The sequence below is a fragment of the Sphaeramia orbicularis genome, chromosome 1, assembly GCF_902148855.1.
Source record: "Sphaeramia orbicularis chromosome 1, fSphaOr1.1, whole genome shotgun sequence".
Taxonomy (NCBI): Eukaryota; Metazoa; Chordata; class Actinopteri; order Kurtiformes; family Apogonidae; genus Sphaeramia; species Sphaeramia orbicularis.
The window spans coordinates 1,031,564-1,048,482 of NC_043957.1; the positions used below are offsets into that span (position 1 = coordinate 1,031,564).

General features: G+C 41.1%; 1 long non-coding RNA gene across 1 annotated transcript; it reads left to right on the forward strand.

Annotated features, from left to right (window-relative positions):
- The first annotated feature begins 1,678 nt into the window (after positions 1-1,678).
- On the forward strand, positions 1,679-12,578 carry LOC115426055 (uncharacterized). The gene is made up of 3 exons (XR_003936305.1): positions 1,679-1,804; positions 6,804-6,809; positions 12,566-12,578. It is a non-coding gene; the product is annotated as an uncharacterized LOC115426055 (long non-coding RNA).
- The last annotated feature ends 4,341 nt before the right edge of the window (positions 12,579-16,919 follow it).

Sequence of the window (16,919 nt, forward strand, 5' to 3'; positions counted from 1 at the left end):
AAACTACAAATGATTTACTGTCAGAAAATAAAGGATGGAGAAGAGTGATGGAAACAGAAAGAGAAAGAGAAGGGGTGGGGGGGCTGAGACAGAGGACTTGAAACTCAGATCACTGGAAAACAGAAAAAACTCTCTAGTGTTAAAACTCTGCATAAGCCCCGCCCCCAGCCCCAGCTCCACCCCCTTCCTGTCACCCTCCATACTTTCCTCTTTTCTGTCTTAAATTAAACTCTACAGTATCTTTTCCTGGATAAAAATCCTTAAAGTTCCTCTGTATTTTTTCCAGTGTCCTCACTCATTCGTTTATTACCCTACATCTGTTCAGACCTGTTTGTCTTTGATCACACCTGTCTGACTACAGAACACCTGGAACCCAAAGAGACACGATCCTCCACAGAGACAAACCACAGGACGGAGCCACGGTCTACACTGCACCATGAATAATGTTCAGGGGTTTAACCACTTTATGTCCTGTTGTTTTATCCCTGGTTTTCATCCCTGCTAATATACAGTCAAATACAGTTACCGAAGGGGAAAACTCTGATCCAAGGGCAAAGCAAGGCAGCTTTACTTCTACAGAACATTTCATCTACAAGACCATTTAAAGTGCTTTACATAAAACATTAAAAGCATTACAGCAGAAGGCATGAGGAAAACAAACAAAAAACACAAACAAAAATCAGATAAAAAACAGATAAACAGATAAAAGAGACAAGCAGATAAAACAGATAAAACTTTTAGTTTAAAAGGAACAGTGCAGATCTGAACTGATGAATACGAACTCTGTTCAAATGCAGCTGAGAACAGGTGGGTCTTTAACCTGGATTTAAATAAACAGAGTGTTTCAGCTGATCTGAGCTTTTCTAGGGTTTAAATCCACTTATTCAGAAGCGATCGCATCAGGACTGCACTATATTTACACTGGCTTTTCTCCTCTGTTGTAAAATACACTGAATTATTACATACTGTTAATATTGTTAATATTGCTCATAGATATTCATACTGTCACATACTGTTAATACTGGAAATTTGCATCAATTCATCAATTACATTACATTACAATTACATCAATTTTTATTTTTTTTATTCTCCTTTTCTCATTCTTATCTTACTTCGTAAAATTTTAAAAAAAAAATTAATTTTTTGTCTTATTTTTATTTTTCATAATTTTATATTTGTTCTATTCTTATTTCTGTGTTGTACTGGTGTTTTATTAATATTGTTGCACTTACTGGAGCAGCACAATAACAATAAAGGCTATTCTATTCTATTCTATTCTATTCTATTCACCCCAACATGACTATTTTCTAAAAGCGACAAAACCAGTTTTCCTGCTTAAACCTCACAAACTACTTTGGTTCTTGAATCAAACTGCAACTGGACGCGTAATAAGTAAAGGCATATATATTTACCAAGATTTTCACTTGTTCCATTGGCAGGTTTTTTTTTTTTTGCTTGAATTCAGCAAAAAAAAAAAAAAATCTTGAATTAAGCAAAAGAAATCTTGAAATAAGCAAAAAAAAAAAAAAAAATCTTGAATTAAGCAAAAGAAATCTTGAAATAAGCAAAAAAAAAAAAAAAAAATCTTGAATTAAGCAAAAAAAAAAAAATCTGTCAATGGAACAAGTGAAAATCTTGTTCAGATTAGTGTAAATCAGATTTTCCAGATCTATTGTCTCTAAATCAGTTCTTCTATCTCACTGAAAAGTTCTTCTTTAGGTTATTCTGTCTTGTTTTAAGTGTGATCAGATATTTGGAACAGAAATGAGACATACACTTAGTCAGATTTAGGTTTTTGCAGTGAGTAGACTGGTACGGTGTATGATACACACACACACACACACACACACACACACAGGGAGTGGGCAGTGTGTATTCATACTCAAAAAAAGCAGATCAGTCGTAGATCATCCCCTGCACTACTCCATTTAAAGTCACAGTGTGAGTCGCGCCCCTCAGTGCAGGCTTTCTGTCCATGTTAGAGTTAGAAGGAAACACGTCCAGCACAAACACACACTGTTCACTCCTGTTTGCTCTGATCTGATGGAACCGATGGAAGGTGAGTTTAAGTGGAAACCAGAACAAATGAAGCTGCAGGTCTGAGCTGAGCGTGGGTAAACCTGGAATCACTGCTACCAGGAACTGCACTAGTGTGAGCGTCCAAACATGTGACTATTGTTAATAAAAACAGAGTGAGGGAACAAATGGAGCAGCAGGACGTTGGCAAAGCGGAAAACAGAATCAAACACTTCGACGTGGAAGTGATCCACCTGAGCGCTGGTAGTCAGAGGCAGAGGAAGGAAGGACCAAATGTGCACAGGTAGAAAAACCAGCAGATTTGAGCTCCTGTGAGAGCTGGGTTCATGGGACTGGACAGTTTCTGTAAGGTTATCAGAATCAGAATACTTTATTAACACCACCAGACAATTATTACAGTCGCTCCATTCAAATAGAATAAAAGTAGAAGGAAAGAAATTAGCAATAGAACCGAAAAAAGAAAAATATATAAATATATACATATATAGCTCTGAATATACATGTATGTATTTCCATCCACCAAAGAACGGCAGAGGTTTGTTTCATCTGTTTGTCTGTTAGCAGGATAAATCATAAAGTTATGGAAGGATTTGGATGAAATTTTCAGGAAACATTGATACTGGCACAAGGAAGAAATGATCAGATTCTGGGGGTGATCGTGGGGGGGGTCTGTCTTGGCGGACTTTTGAAGATACAAAGTAAAAAAGAAAGAAAGAAAGAACTTTACACAAGTGAGCAAAAACATCGTAGTGTGTAATTCTAATGGAACTCAGGAATAACGACTAATCAAATGGACAGTCTGTTCTGCCGTGTCCGTCATTAGTTCGTCTCAGCTTTAACTCAGTGGGGTTTGTAAATGATTCCCATACACATCTTACACACAAACGACTTTCAGTACGAGTTTACAAAACTTCTCTCGGTTCCAGACACCCCATGAGAACACAGAGCTCCAAACGTTAGATTTTCACTCAGACTATTGAACCGTCACCATAAACTGGGCCTGCGGTGTGTGTTGCCGACGGTCCGTCTATGTGAGACACAAAAGGCCAGTCTGGCTCCCAAAATTAGACTTAATTGACTGGAGTTTTTCTGTGGAAGCAACGGGACAAAAGTGGTAGATGGAGAGAATGAGGAGGAGAGAGAGTGTTCTTGAACTGACAAGAGTTTTCACTGACAAAGACGTTCCATTTAGACGGGAACGTCCGTCCCGACTGTTAAACATCTCCTCAGCCCTTCTGTCCACGCTCTGTTTTTATTTCATCGCCGTTTCTCCGTCTGCTTCTGAATTCATGTCAGGTTGGATGAAGCTGGAGCTGATGTGAAGTGAAGCTGCCCGAATGGACGGATAAAAGGGAAGACAGTGGACTGTGCACCGCTCTATTACATTAGATCATATTATCACTAAACAGCACATAAACAGACAAATCTGTGCAAATGACTAGAAAATTAGTTTTTTTAGCCTCATTTAACAGAAGCATCACTGCAAAAATCTAAATCTGACCAAGTGTATTTGTCTCATTTCTGTTCCAAATATCTGATCACACTTAAAACAAGACAGAATCACCTGAAGAGGAACTGGACACTGAGAGAGAAGAACTGATTTACAGACAACAGAGCTGGAAAATCTGATTTACACTGGTCTGAACCAGAGAGTTTGCACCGGTTCCATTGGCAGTTTTTTTGCTTGAATTGAGCAAAAAAAAAAAAAATCTTGAATCAAGAAAAAAAAAATCTCAAAATAAGCAAAAAAAAAAAAAAAAACTTGAATTACGCAAAAAAAATCTTAAATTGAGCAAAAAAAATCTTGAATTAAGCAAAATAAAAATCTTGAATTAAGCTAAAATCTTGAATTAAGTAAAAAAAATCTTGAATTAAGCAAAAAAATCTTGGATTAAGCAAAACAAAAAATCTTGAATTAAGCTAAAATCTTGAATTAAGTAAAAAAAAATCTTGAATTAAGATAAAATCTTGAATTAAGCAAAATAAAAATCTTGAATTAAACTAAAATCTTGAATTAAGAAAAAAAAAATCTTGAATTAAGCAAAAAAATCTTGGATTAAGCAAAACAAAAAATCTTGAATTACGCAAAAAAAAAAAATTGAATTAAGCAATAAATAAATAAATAAATCTTGAATAATGACAAAAAAAAAAAAAAATCTTGAACTGACCAAATAAAGTCTTTAATTAAGCTAAAACTCTGCCAGTGGAACCAGTGAAAACTCTCTTGTTCAGATGAGTGTAAATCAGATTTTCCAGATCTGCTGTGTCTAAATCAGTTCTTCTATCTCAGTGTACAGTTCGTCTTTAGGTGATTCTGTCTGATTTTCAGTGGGATCACATGTTTGGAACAGAAATGACACATACACACTTGGTCAGATTTAGGTTTTTTCAGTGTGAAGACGTTTCATCTGGGCTCCATCTCACAAAGTGTTTCTATCATCGTCTGGACAGCGAACCCTTCCACAGCACAAACATCCATCCACAGTGACCGCAGTGTGTTCCACTGCTTCCTCTGTGTGTGTGTGTGTGTGTGTGTGTGTGTGTGTGTGTGTGTGTGTGTGTGTGTGTGTGTGTCAGTGGAAGCCAACACTCTCTGCTGTTTCTACTTAAACATATCAGCTGTTTGGGGAGTTTCAGTGTAAGTGTGTGAGTCACACCTCAGCTCAGTGGAAGTGTGTGTGTGTGTGTGTGTGTGTGTGTGTGTGTGTGTGTGTGTGTGTGTGTGTGTGTGTGTGTGTGTCAGTGGAAGCCAACACTCTCTGCTGTTTCTACTTAAACATATCAGCTGTTTGGGGAGTTTCAGTGTAAGTGTGTGAGTCACACCTCAGCTCAGTGGAAGTGTGTGTGTGTGTGTGTGTGTGTGTGTGTGTGTGTGTGTGTGTGTGTGTCAGTGGAAGCCAACACTCTCTGCTGTTTCTACTTAAACATATCAGCTGTTTGGGGAGTTTCAGTGTAAGTGTGTGAGTCACACCTCAGCTCAGTGGAAGTGTGTGTGTGTGTGTGTGTGTGTGTGTGTGTGTGTGTGTGTGTGTGTGTGTGTGTGTGTGTGTGTGTGTGTGTGTACAGTCCTGTCATTTCCAACAGAACAGGAGTGTTTTGTCTGAGGTGACGTTCACACAGCAGGTTTTAAAGCACTGATAGTTGTTTTTTTTTTAATGTTCTTCTTCCTTTTCCCTCATGTCCCTGTGCTCTCCATAAACTGTAAATGCTCTGCTTGGCTCTGAGTTCTTCATTCATTCAGCTCCACAGGTCCATTTTCAACCCTATTTCTGACTAATGACACCACAAAGGGGGTTTGGAGTGCTGGCCCTTTAAATGCACAGGAGACACTTCAGGCCCCGCCCCCTCTAAGTGATTGGCTGTGCTGCTCTGTCCTGTTCAACCAACAACTGAACATTTTCAGTCATGGGCTCCGAGTTTGGACAGATTTTCAGTTTTTACTCCAACCACTGATGACCACAAACAATTATGGAGAAAAACAGGAGAAGTGTTGGACTGAAGTCTGGAGCTGATATGAACAAATGAGGCCAATGTGGGAAGTGATTTTCTACATGACAAGAAAAAACATTCATGAAAAATGTCTCCAAAGTAACACAGTCTCATTTCCTCCAATAACACACGAAGGGTGAAACTGTGAGTTTCAGAGTATTTCTATGAGTCAACTATACAGAGTCATGTTCAGTGTTTATCAGTGTTTGCTGTTTTTCATATTTACGTCTTGGATTTTTTTTTTTTCCCCCACGTACAGGTAAGGAACCAAATATGGTAACTTAATTGAACTTGATTTTCTACATAATACAAAATTTTGAAAAATTTCACAAAAACTTTACAAAAGTACATGTTCCTTTCACATTAACTGTTCTTTTTTTGGTATATATACTTCTCAAATGTATCTATTTATTTAGGCTATGTATTTTTGCCACATAAAGGGTGAGGGACCAGATATGGTAACTTCACTTACCTTGATTTTCTACATAACAATACAACATTTTGAAAAATGTCACAAATTTTACAAAAATACATGTTCCTTTCATATTACATATGCTTTCATATATACACAGGGTGGGGAAGCCAAATGTACACTATTCTGAGGCAGGGATTGAAAGACAGTGTATGACCAATTAGTTTAGTGAAAGTCATGACAATTTATTTGCCACAAGAAAATGTCCATAATAGAAAATGTTTTTATTCTATGTGTCCTCCTTCTTTCTCAATAACTGCCTTCACATGCTTCCTGAAACTTGCACAAGTGTTCCTCAAATATTGGGGTGACAACTTCTCCCATTCTTCTTTAATAGTATCTTCCAGACTTTCTGGTAATAGTTTTGCTCATAGTCATTCTCTTCTTTCCATTATAAACAGTCTTTATGGACACTCCAACTATTTTTGAAATCTCCTTTGGTGTGACGAGTGCATTCAGCAAATCACACACTCTTTGACGTTTGCTTTCCTGATTACTCATATGGGCAAAAGTTTGTGAAAAGGTATGGATAATAGTGTTAGGTATGATTATGACATCAGTATATGTTTGGGTTCAAAACAACTGACGTAGTGTCTGCTGAGAAAAAACAACTACATGTTCAGTGTACATTTGGCTTCCCCACCCTGTATATATATATATATATATATACTTCTCTTATTTATTTATTTAACCTACTTATTTTTGCCACATACAGGCAAGGAACTAAATATGGTAACTTCACTGACCTTAATTTTCTACATAACAATAAAACTTTATGAAAAAATTGAAAAAAAAAATCACTAAGATACATGTAACTTTCACATTACATGTGTTTTTCTTGTGTATATACTTCTCAAATTTCTTTATTTAAGCTATTTATTTTTGCCACATATGGAAAAGGAACCAAATATGGTAACTTCATGAACCTTGGTTTTCTACATGACATGTTTTTGAAGTCACCGCAGTAATAACGTCTGGTTGCTTCTTCCACAAACACACTGAGGTTGAACTTGTGAATGTCAGTGTGTTTCTAGGAGTGGGCTGTAAAGGGTTACACCCAGCTGACGGCTTTTCAGTGGATGAAATGCTTTGTGTTCGTACTTCACCTTCCACCCATGTGACAGATGTTGGCAGTCGTGTTGGCGTTCAAAAAAGGATATGGGCTGGAAACCATGCGGATGCACCAGCTCCGAGGACAGGTGGTCTGTTTGAGACAGAAGAAGACCACAGGAACCAGCTCTGGGTAGGGTACCACCAGCACACTGGTACCACTGCTGTCGTCGTCATCGTCATCGTCATCGTCGTCTCCATCATCATCATCATCTCCATCACATCCCATCATCCCCTCCTCCTCCTCCTCCTTCTCGATCCTCTCTTCCTGAATGACCCCCACCTCCTCTATTTCCTCCTCTTTCTCCTCCTTCTTCTGGGGTGGGGGGAGGTGGTGGGGGGGGCTGCTGCTGCTGGAGGAGGAAGTGACAGCATTGTCGCCGTCGCCCCTGCTTATGGCTGCCGTTACCCTGGAGACCGTTGCCGCTGACGGAGTTGCTGCTGATGGAGTTGCTGCTGATGTTGCAACGGCGGGGCCCTCCTCCTCCTCGTTCGTCATGGCAACCCAAAAGTCTGCGAAGCAGAGACAAACAGCAAAGAAAGAGAGAGAGGAAAAATAACGTCAATTGGACTTCAGTTAACTTTACACAGAAAGCAGAAGAAAACAGAAGAAAACATCATCCAAGCATCTTCACCCACTGCCCTGTGTGTTCAAATGGAACTGAGGCGAAGTGGAGAATCCTCCTGCATGAGTTTGGGACCTGTCTGGAAAACCACAGCCATGTCGAGCAGAACCAAAACACATGTATTCAGTTCAAACACATGATCCATATCATACATCCTGTTGTTGGGATCAGAATCTGGGAAAGTTTCATTTGAGTCTCCTCATAGAATAACTGCACAAAGGGACAAAAGTCTGTGGACAGGTTGAATCCAGGTGTTTGTGTTCTAACAGGCTCTGGGATCCAAAACAATACGGACTAATGTCAGAATAGAGTTTTATATTATGGGATAGATATCATTGCATTGGTTAGTTTGGTTTAAATTGTTGTCTTTGCTTCTAAAATGCCTCACAGATGGTTTGGACTGAATTTCTCTCAACGTAGATTTTTTAAAAATGTTCTTCCTCTAAATGTCTAAAATATTTTTCCTGCTCTGACTGTCAATAATATTTTTTTTCCCAAAAGTCCGCAGTTAAACAGACAGCAGAAATATTGGAGGGAATGTGGAGAACTGGATGTAGATCACACATGGTTTTTGGAAATGTGATAAAATAAGTGTTTTGGAAGATGTTTGTGTCGAGTACTCAAACAAGTAATGGAGTATGAGATTCCACTGTGCTGTGGTGTTCTGTGTTTGTGTAACGGATCTGATGGAAATGTAGAGGGAAACGACAGACTGGGTTAAAATACTTTTAGTGGCTGCAGAAAAAACTATTACAAGAACTGAGGAAGGACAGAAGCAGCGACACAGGAGCAGAGGACTGAAATTATACATGGAATATGTGCAATGGAAAGGACGAGTCACAGACTGAGACTACAGGAAGCACAAATGGACAAAAAGTGGAATAAAAGGACTGTTGCAGAGCTGGGAATGATGGAAAGACTGGAGAAAGGAAATGGGTTATGTGTATAATGTACCCAAGAAATGTTGGTTTGTTCATCTTCTGTTGTGGTGTCAGTTATATGTGTAAAAAATTCAATAAAAACTTAAGTGGAAAAAAAAAAATTTCTTCCACAACTAACCATCTGCTTTCTTCACATCTGACTGAGGAAGAAAGATCTACCATTCAACTTTAAGGAAATACTGATGTTCACAAACTCTGTGGACATAAATATTGGGACACATCATGTCTGCAGCTGTCAGATGTCCTGTTCATGAGGATAGAAACGTCAGTATTAATAATCAATATATTTATCCCATAATATAAAACTCTATTCTGACATTAGTCCTTATTGTTTTGTATCCCAGACCCTGTTAGAAAAGAAACACCTGAATTCAACATATTCACAGACTTTTGTCCATTTGTGTGTGAGTTAGGATATTATACAAAGCCTTTATTTAAGCAGTTAAAAAAAGCCTCACTGAGATTACAAACCTCTTTTTCAACAGTGACCTGGCCAAGAAGAGCAGCAGAACACACAGTTTCTGACAAGACAAGACATAATGAACACAAAATAAAAAAAAAACTTACAATCGATGGTGACAAAACAATTATGTGTGCAAGTTTAAAACAGTTAGATTGACCACGCTCACTGATTTCACACTCTTAAAATAGCTTTAAATTCATTTATAGTAACGAGTTCAGATAGATTCAGGTTATGTTTAAGTCAGATGATGCCATAAAGCAGTGTTTCTAAACCCTTTTTTGAACATCAGGAGGCGTCTGCCACCCCCTCCCACCCAAAAAAGTCTTACGGGGGGGGGGGGTTATTAATGTGGCTACCGGTAAAAGTGAATAACAAGCCACTCGTTGCTATTTACTGTCGTACCAACTGGTCTCCCTCCGTCGTACTCAACACATCCAAGTCCAGACATTCTAACATCCCATTAAATATTGTGATAATGAACGCTGTACCACTCCAAGACAATAAACCAAATCAGACAAAGGCAACTGATCCGCTTTATCGCAGACTTTTCCTAATCTGACCAATGGCAGAAGTACAAAAGGAGCAGAAGTATGCCCTCGGAAAAAAAAAAAAAAAAGGTGCTGAAAGAAAGTGAGTGAGAAAAGAGAGCTGAGTGGTTTAGTGTGAGGCTTAGCGTTGAATCAATAGTGTGTAGCTGGAGAGGGAACAGACGGAGCAGGACTCCTGATAGGACTGAGTCCAACCTGCCCATGGATTTCCAATGAGACACACACACACACTTTTCTCAATAAAAGACCCGAGTCCATTCCACTCATACTGAGAGCTTTTGCAGGTCCTCAGAGTTGGCTATTTTCATTCACATCCAGGTTGACTTTGGATCATTTTTACGACGACAAAAGGCAGCCTACAAAGGGGCTGTAAAGTAGATGATTTTTATTATTTGCTCCGTTACTGCAATGAGGACATCACATTTTCAAAGGCCGAGAAAGTGCAGCGTCAACTCAACAATGCACTTGTACAACAGAGAAGAAAGCGATCTAATGAAGAAAGACGCACGGGAGAAACAACTGGTGAGCAGACGGTTCTTTTAACAGTGTAATGCACGTCCTCCGTGTTGACAAAACAGAATATGGACTTAAAATGAAGCTCTGAAAGCCAGAAATTTGGCAGAGTAATCATCGAGTCAGTTAAGATAACATAAAAGTTACGGCGCCCTGAGGGGAAATGAGGTTGTTGTGGCAGCAGAGTAATAGGATCCCTGCATGGGAAGGACACATCCACTCAGACAGAAAGCACAAACCACAGAAAACAGCAGAGAGGAAAACAAACGCACATCAACAAAACAGGATGGAAACATCCGACCAGTTATGGACGCATTTAACCACGTTACTGTCGACGTGATGAACATCTGACCTGTTCACCTCATCAGAAACAAACGTCCAGTCACATATGGATTAGGGCTGTGGATCGGCAAGAATCTGCCGATACGATACAAATCACAGCACTAGGATCACAACACCGTATATCACCATATATCATAACACTGTTAAAAAGACCAGTTTTATTTTGTTTCTTTTCTTTAAATGTTTATTTACTTGAAGAATTGAATTACAGCAGAAATCTGCACAAATACTGAACATGTTTTTATTTGATCAGAACAGGATCTAATGTTCTATCACCAAATGTTCAAACTGTGTTCAAACTAGGGATGGAACCAGATGAAAGTTTCATGTCATGGTTATTGTGAATAAAATTATCACAGTTATTATCACAGTATGGTTGAAATTGTGCTCAAAATGTTCAAAAAGTACTGATACACACTGAAATAATTGAACCAAGCTGTATTTAAAAAATAAATAAATAAATAAAATAACAGTCCCACTGTCCCTTCTGTGTCAGAAACATTCACATATTAACCCTTAGTGGTCTGAGCCTATTTTGTCTGTTTTTCAGTCCTTTTGATTTGGCCTTTATATACTATAGAAACAAATGTTTACTATCCCCATGTTTGGATCTGTTTTTTCTGCACAACTTCATCTAGATCATCTGTCTGTTATTTTTTCACTTTAACCTACTATACAAACACAAAAGGACAAAAAACACACAAAAATATAAAATCCAATTTGAAAAATGTATATAATTTATTGCATAAATAACACACAGATATTTAACGAACCTTTTCACGAACTTTAAACGTGAATATTGGTTCCAAATATTAGGTATAGAAAATTAAAATTGTAATAAATTCAAACTCTACTCAAATATTTGACATAAAAGCAGATCTGTACATTGGGTTTTTTCCCCTAAAAGTGCAGTAATCAAACACAGTTATCATGAGAATTAGAATTTAAACGCTAATACTAACCGCCTGTGATTTTACCGCCGTTTATTGTTATATCGGTAACGGTTCCATCCCTCGTTCCAACTGTGTTCAAACTGAAATTCTGTTTTACAGACATTCCAGTTTCAGATCCTGTTCAAATGCTCAGATTCTATTCGTTCAGAACTAACATCAGAACAGGATTTTTGTGTGATCCAGAGCTTGTTAATCTCATTATTATTATCCATTTACTTATTCACTTTATTTATGTTACTGTTTTTTTCTTTTCTCTTTCTTCCTTTCAGTGAGCATTACTGATACCCTTTTTTCTTTCCAAAAAAAGAGAACAGTGTAATTTTTACCAATGATGTGCTGTATAATATTTTATGAGACTGTTCTGAATAAAAATTTGAATTTAAAAAAATATATATCGCGAGGTGGCCTTTAGATCATTGAAAACAAATTTTATTTATTTAATTTTATGCATTTATTTAACCCTTATTTAACCAGGTACGTTAGTTGAGAACTGATTCTCATTTACAACAACGACCCATTTTAAGAGGCAGCGCACAAACAGAACCAGTGTTCAGAACTCACAGCTCCTCCTTCAGCCTGAACTCTGTGCATGTGTGGATCCACTCTGTCTGTTTAAATCCAACAGTTTCCAGGTTGTTCCATACACACAAACAGTTGAATCTGGTCCCAGTCATGTGTCTGTCCAATTAGATTCAATTCACATCAATATTAGTTGAGTTCTAATTTTAAATGTGTGGGAAATGGGATTTTCAGTGTTCAGTGTAAATGTCCACAGAGTCCACATTCCACAGTGGATGTGGACAATTTAGTTCCACATACAAGAGACTGTTCTAAGCTACAGGTGGATCCAACTGGAGGAGAATCGGAGTCATTTGGAATTTTGGATGAATTTTGGAAAATGTCTCAGTGATGACAGATGGAAATCTGTAGATGTTGTGACCTTGCTGTGACCTTGAACTTTGTCCTACTGGGACCAAAATGGACTGGGTTGGTCCCAGGGCCTAGGCCTATCTGTGGGGAAGATCTGGGAAAGATGGGTGGAAGAGTTTTACACTAAAGATGAACAAACAGACAAACAAACACACAAACACACACACACACAAAGCACAGTGATCACAACACCTCCTGGAGGAGGGAACTATGTTTGGTGCTAAAAGTAAAAGTCTTCCTGTTTGTGTTCAGAAACATTTAAAGTTAAGTGAAGGGAATTTTCATTTCAGAGGGATGTTTGTGTCTGAAACATGTAAAGTCAGAACAAACGTTAAAAGTGTTTCTGTTATTGGGGTCAAATTATGGGACCAACTGAAGGATGAAGTGAAACTGTCGCTCACTGTCGAGTTTCAACAAAGCTTTAAGTCGTCAAATTCTCAAGGGCTATGAAAGTAAAATGATTTCAAAGTGATTTTAGAAACTGAATGTAGACGAATTTGTGTTAATGTTTGATCTGCTGCAACTTCAGGTGTGGAAGTGGAATAAGGCTGGGAATAGGAGAAGCAGAAATAAGTCTGTGGATTCAGCTTCTGCCGTTCTGTGTTAACCCTTTCATGTATGAATTATGAGAACCTTAATCAAGATTTTTTTCCTGAGTGTTTTCGTTCCTCTTTAGGCATGAAAAAGAACAAAAAAAAAAAAAAAATGTGACTGAAAATTTTCTTATGAACTTATTTTTTGTGGAGTTGCAAAAATGTCCACTCAGCTGGACACCATAAGTTTAAGTTTTGAAGCAAAGAAACATTTTTATTTTATGTTATTTTCCCTTTAACATGTATTTACTGATATAGTGGATGAAAGCTAGAAATAAAAACATGGATTGGGATTTGGATTCAGCACATCAAAATTATCCTCAATCAGCTCAAAAAACTGAAACAATAAATTTGTTGTTGACCAGTGTAATCATAATCTATACTGAAGTCAAGTCCTGAAGTATTTGTACTTCCTCTGCAGCTGCCATGGTCCGACTGTCACATGGTATATCCAGTATGTAGCGCCTTCTCACCCATCCAGTCCCAGTAATGACCAATATGAACTCCTTTGGATGGTTCATGTGTTTCTCCTGTGTCAGTAAAATGCCCCAGGACCACTGACACGTCATCCATTCACCATTTGCAGGGGCCCGGGCTAATAACACAGTATGCACAAGTGCCACTGTCCATGCACTGGGTCCAGTCGAAAGCAGCTCATGTCTTCACAAACACAAACAGCTTTTTGTGGAAACCAGTTGATTTATCAGCCTGCGCGGCGTGCCGACAGCAAAGCCAATAGTCTGAGCTGGATGTGTTGGGTGGGGCTGAACGCTGCGCTAAAGGCTATAAACCATCCGCACCATTTCTCAGATGGTGCTGTTAAGTCTAAGTGGCGTAGATGTGTGATTAACGACACGTGTCAGGTTAGGGTCCACCTTCACTGATCACATGTCAGCAGCCACATCATACTGTATATCACACAACGGAAATTTTCTCACATGATTTCTTGATTTATTATAGTTTTCAGCGCTAATCAAGCTAATGCACAGGCACGACTGTATATGTGCGCACACATACTCATGGACAGAACAGAGACTGAATTCATTTACTTAGAGTTTTTCATGGGTTATATCCAGTATTGACTGATGATAAGAATTAGAGCGACACCATAAACAGACAGAGGAGCAGATACAGTACAGACAGGAAATACAGGCAGACTGGTGAAATACACAAAGACTGGAATGCACTTTGAACTGGCACTTCACTGCTGTGCACTGCAGAAAACAACCAGTTTAGTTATTTAGGGAGGACTTTTTTTTGGGGGGGGGGGGGGGTTTGTTTTTCAGTATTTTAGTATTTTTATCAGTATTTATAGTATTTACTAAACACTGCTGATAATCAGGACCTGAGCGCAGTGTTTGGTTTCTGTGTATTTTAGATGCTGAAATGACAAATACATTTGAATCTGAAAACACAAAGTCCAGACGAACCAAAAACACACAGTACTTACAAATGTAGCAACTAGTGCTGGAAGTTAACGCCAACATAACAAGGTCTTCAAATCAAGGTTATTATCGTTAACGAAAACAAATGAAATGACGAAAACTAGAATTGAAAAAAAAATTTCCGTCAACTGAAATAAATAAAAACTATAAGAAAAGGACTCAGAGCGCAGACCTCCGCCAAAACAGATCCAGTTTAAAAGCAAACATTTTCTGGCACAAAAAGGAAACATTCCACAGAGTTTTATGTGATATTGTTTGAAACACCAGGGTCAGTTAACCGCAGCAAAACAAACTGAGGATTACAGTTTCACATCAAATACTTGTTCCATTTCCTGACCAATCATCTGCCAAAAATACTGCACCGTTAAACCTGACTGAAGCAGTGTGTGGGGTACCAGTCTGAACTTCACACTTCAAACACAGTGTGTGTGTGTGGGGGGGGTCCAGCTTAAATCTGTGGCGTAACTGAGGAGAAATGTGCCCTGTGCAGACTCCTTGGCTGAGTGTCTTTACTCTATTACACACACAGTTCCTGTTCACTGCAGTGACGTTATCGTCCAGTTGTTCGTGGGCGCTGACAGCAGCGGCTTCCAGCTCCAGGTGAAGGCAGGACTCCCACAACACAATACTGACATGAGAGGTTTACACCGCAGGCTCCACAGGACCACCCCCCAACACTCCTCCAGGAGCGCTCCAGGACTACAATAACAGACTTCCACACTGGACTGAAGGCTCGGAAAAGTGTGTTGGACTGTGTGAAGACGCTCTGCAGTGACGAGGAGCTGAGAACCACTGGGCCCCAGCGTGGGTCTGGACCAGCTGACACCAAAACCACTGAGCCCCAGCGTGGGTCTGGACCAGCTGACACCAAAACCACTGAGCCCCAGCGTGGGTCTGGACCAGCTGACACCAAAACCACTGAGCCCCAGCGTGGGTCTGGACCAGCTGACACCAAAACCACTGAGCCCCAGCGTGGGTCTGGACCAGCTGACACCAAAACCGCTGGGCCCCAGCGTGGGTCTGGACCAGCTGACACCAAAACCGCTGAGCCCCAGCGTGGGTCTGGACCAGCTGACACCAAAACCGCTGAGCCCCAGCGTGGGTCTGGACCAGCTGACACCAAAACCACTGAGCCCCAGCGTGGGTCTGGACCAGCTGACACCAAAACCACTGAGCCCCAGCGTGGGTCTGGACCAGCTGACACCAAAACCGCTGGGCCCCAGCGTGGGTCTGGACCAGCTGACACCAAAACCGCTGAGCCCCAGCGTGGGTCTGGACCAGCTGACACCAAAACCGCTGAGCCCCAGCGTGGGTCTGGACCAGCTGACACCAAAACCGCTGGGCCCCAGCGTGGGTCTGGACCAGCTGACACCAAAACCACTGGGCCCCAGCGTGGGTCTGGACCAGCTGACACCAAAACCACTGAGCCCCAGCGTGGGTCTGGACCAGCTGACACCAAAACCACTGAGCCCCAGCGTGGGTCTGGACCAGCTGACACCAAAACCACTGAGCCCCAGCGTGGGTCTGGACCAGCTGACACCAAAACCACTGAGCCCCAGCGTGGGTCTGGACCAGCTGACACCAAAACCACTGAGCCCCAGCGTGGGTCTGGACCAGCTGACACCAAAACCACTGGGCCCCAGCGTGGGTCTGGACCAGCTGACACCAAAACCACTGAGCCCCAGCGTGGGTCTGGACCAGCTGACACCAAAACCACTGAGCCCCAGCGTGGGTCTGGACCAGCTGACACCAAAACCACTGAGCCCCAGCGTGGGTCTGGACCAGCTGACACCAAAACCACTGGGCCCCAGCGTGGGTCTGGACCAGCTGACACCAAAACCACTGAGCCCCAGCGTGGGTCTGGACCAGCTGACACCAAAACCACTGAGCCCCAGCGTGGGTCTGGACCAGCTGACACCAAAACCACTGAGCCCCAGCGTGGGTCTGGACCAGCTGACACCAAAACCACTGGGCCCCAGCGTGGGTCTGGACCAGCTGACACCAAAACCACTGAGCCCCAGCGTGGGTCTGGACCAGCTGACACCAAAACCACTGAGCCCCAGCGTGGGTCTGGACCAGCTGACACCAAAACCACTGAGCCCCAGCGTGGGTCTGGACCAGCTGACACCAAAACCACTGAGCCCCAGCGTGGGTCTGGACCAGCTGACACCAAAACCGCTGGGCCCCAGCGTGGGTCTGGACCAGCTGACACCAAAACCACTGAGCCCCAGCGTGGGTCTGGACCAGCTGACACCAAAACCACTGAGCCCCAGCGTGGGTCTGGACCAGCTGACACCAAAACCGCTGGGCCCCAGCGTGGGTCTGGACCAGCTGACACCAAAACCGCTGAGCCCCAGCGTGGGTCTGGACCAGCTGACACCAAAACCACTGAGCCCCAGCGTGGGTCTGGACCAGCTGACACCAAAACCACTGAGCCCCAGCGTGGGTCTGGACCAG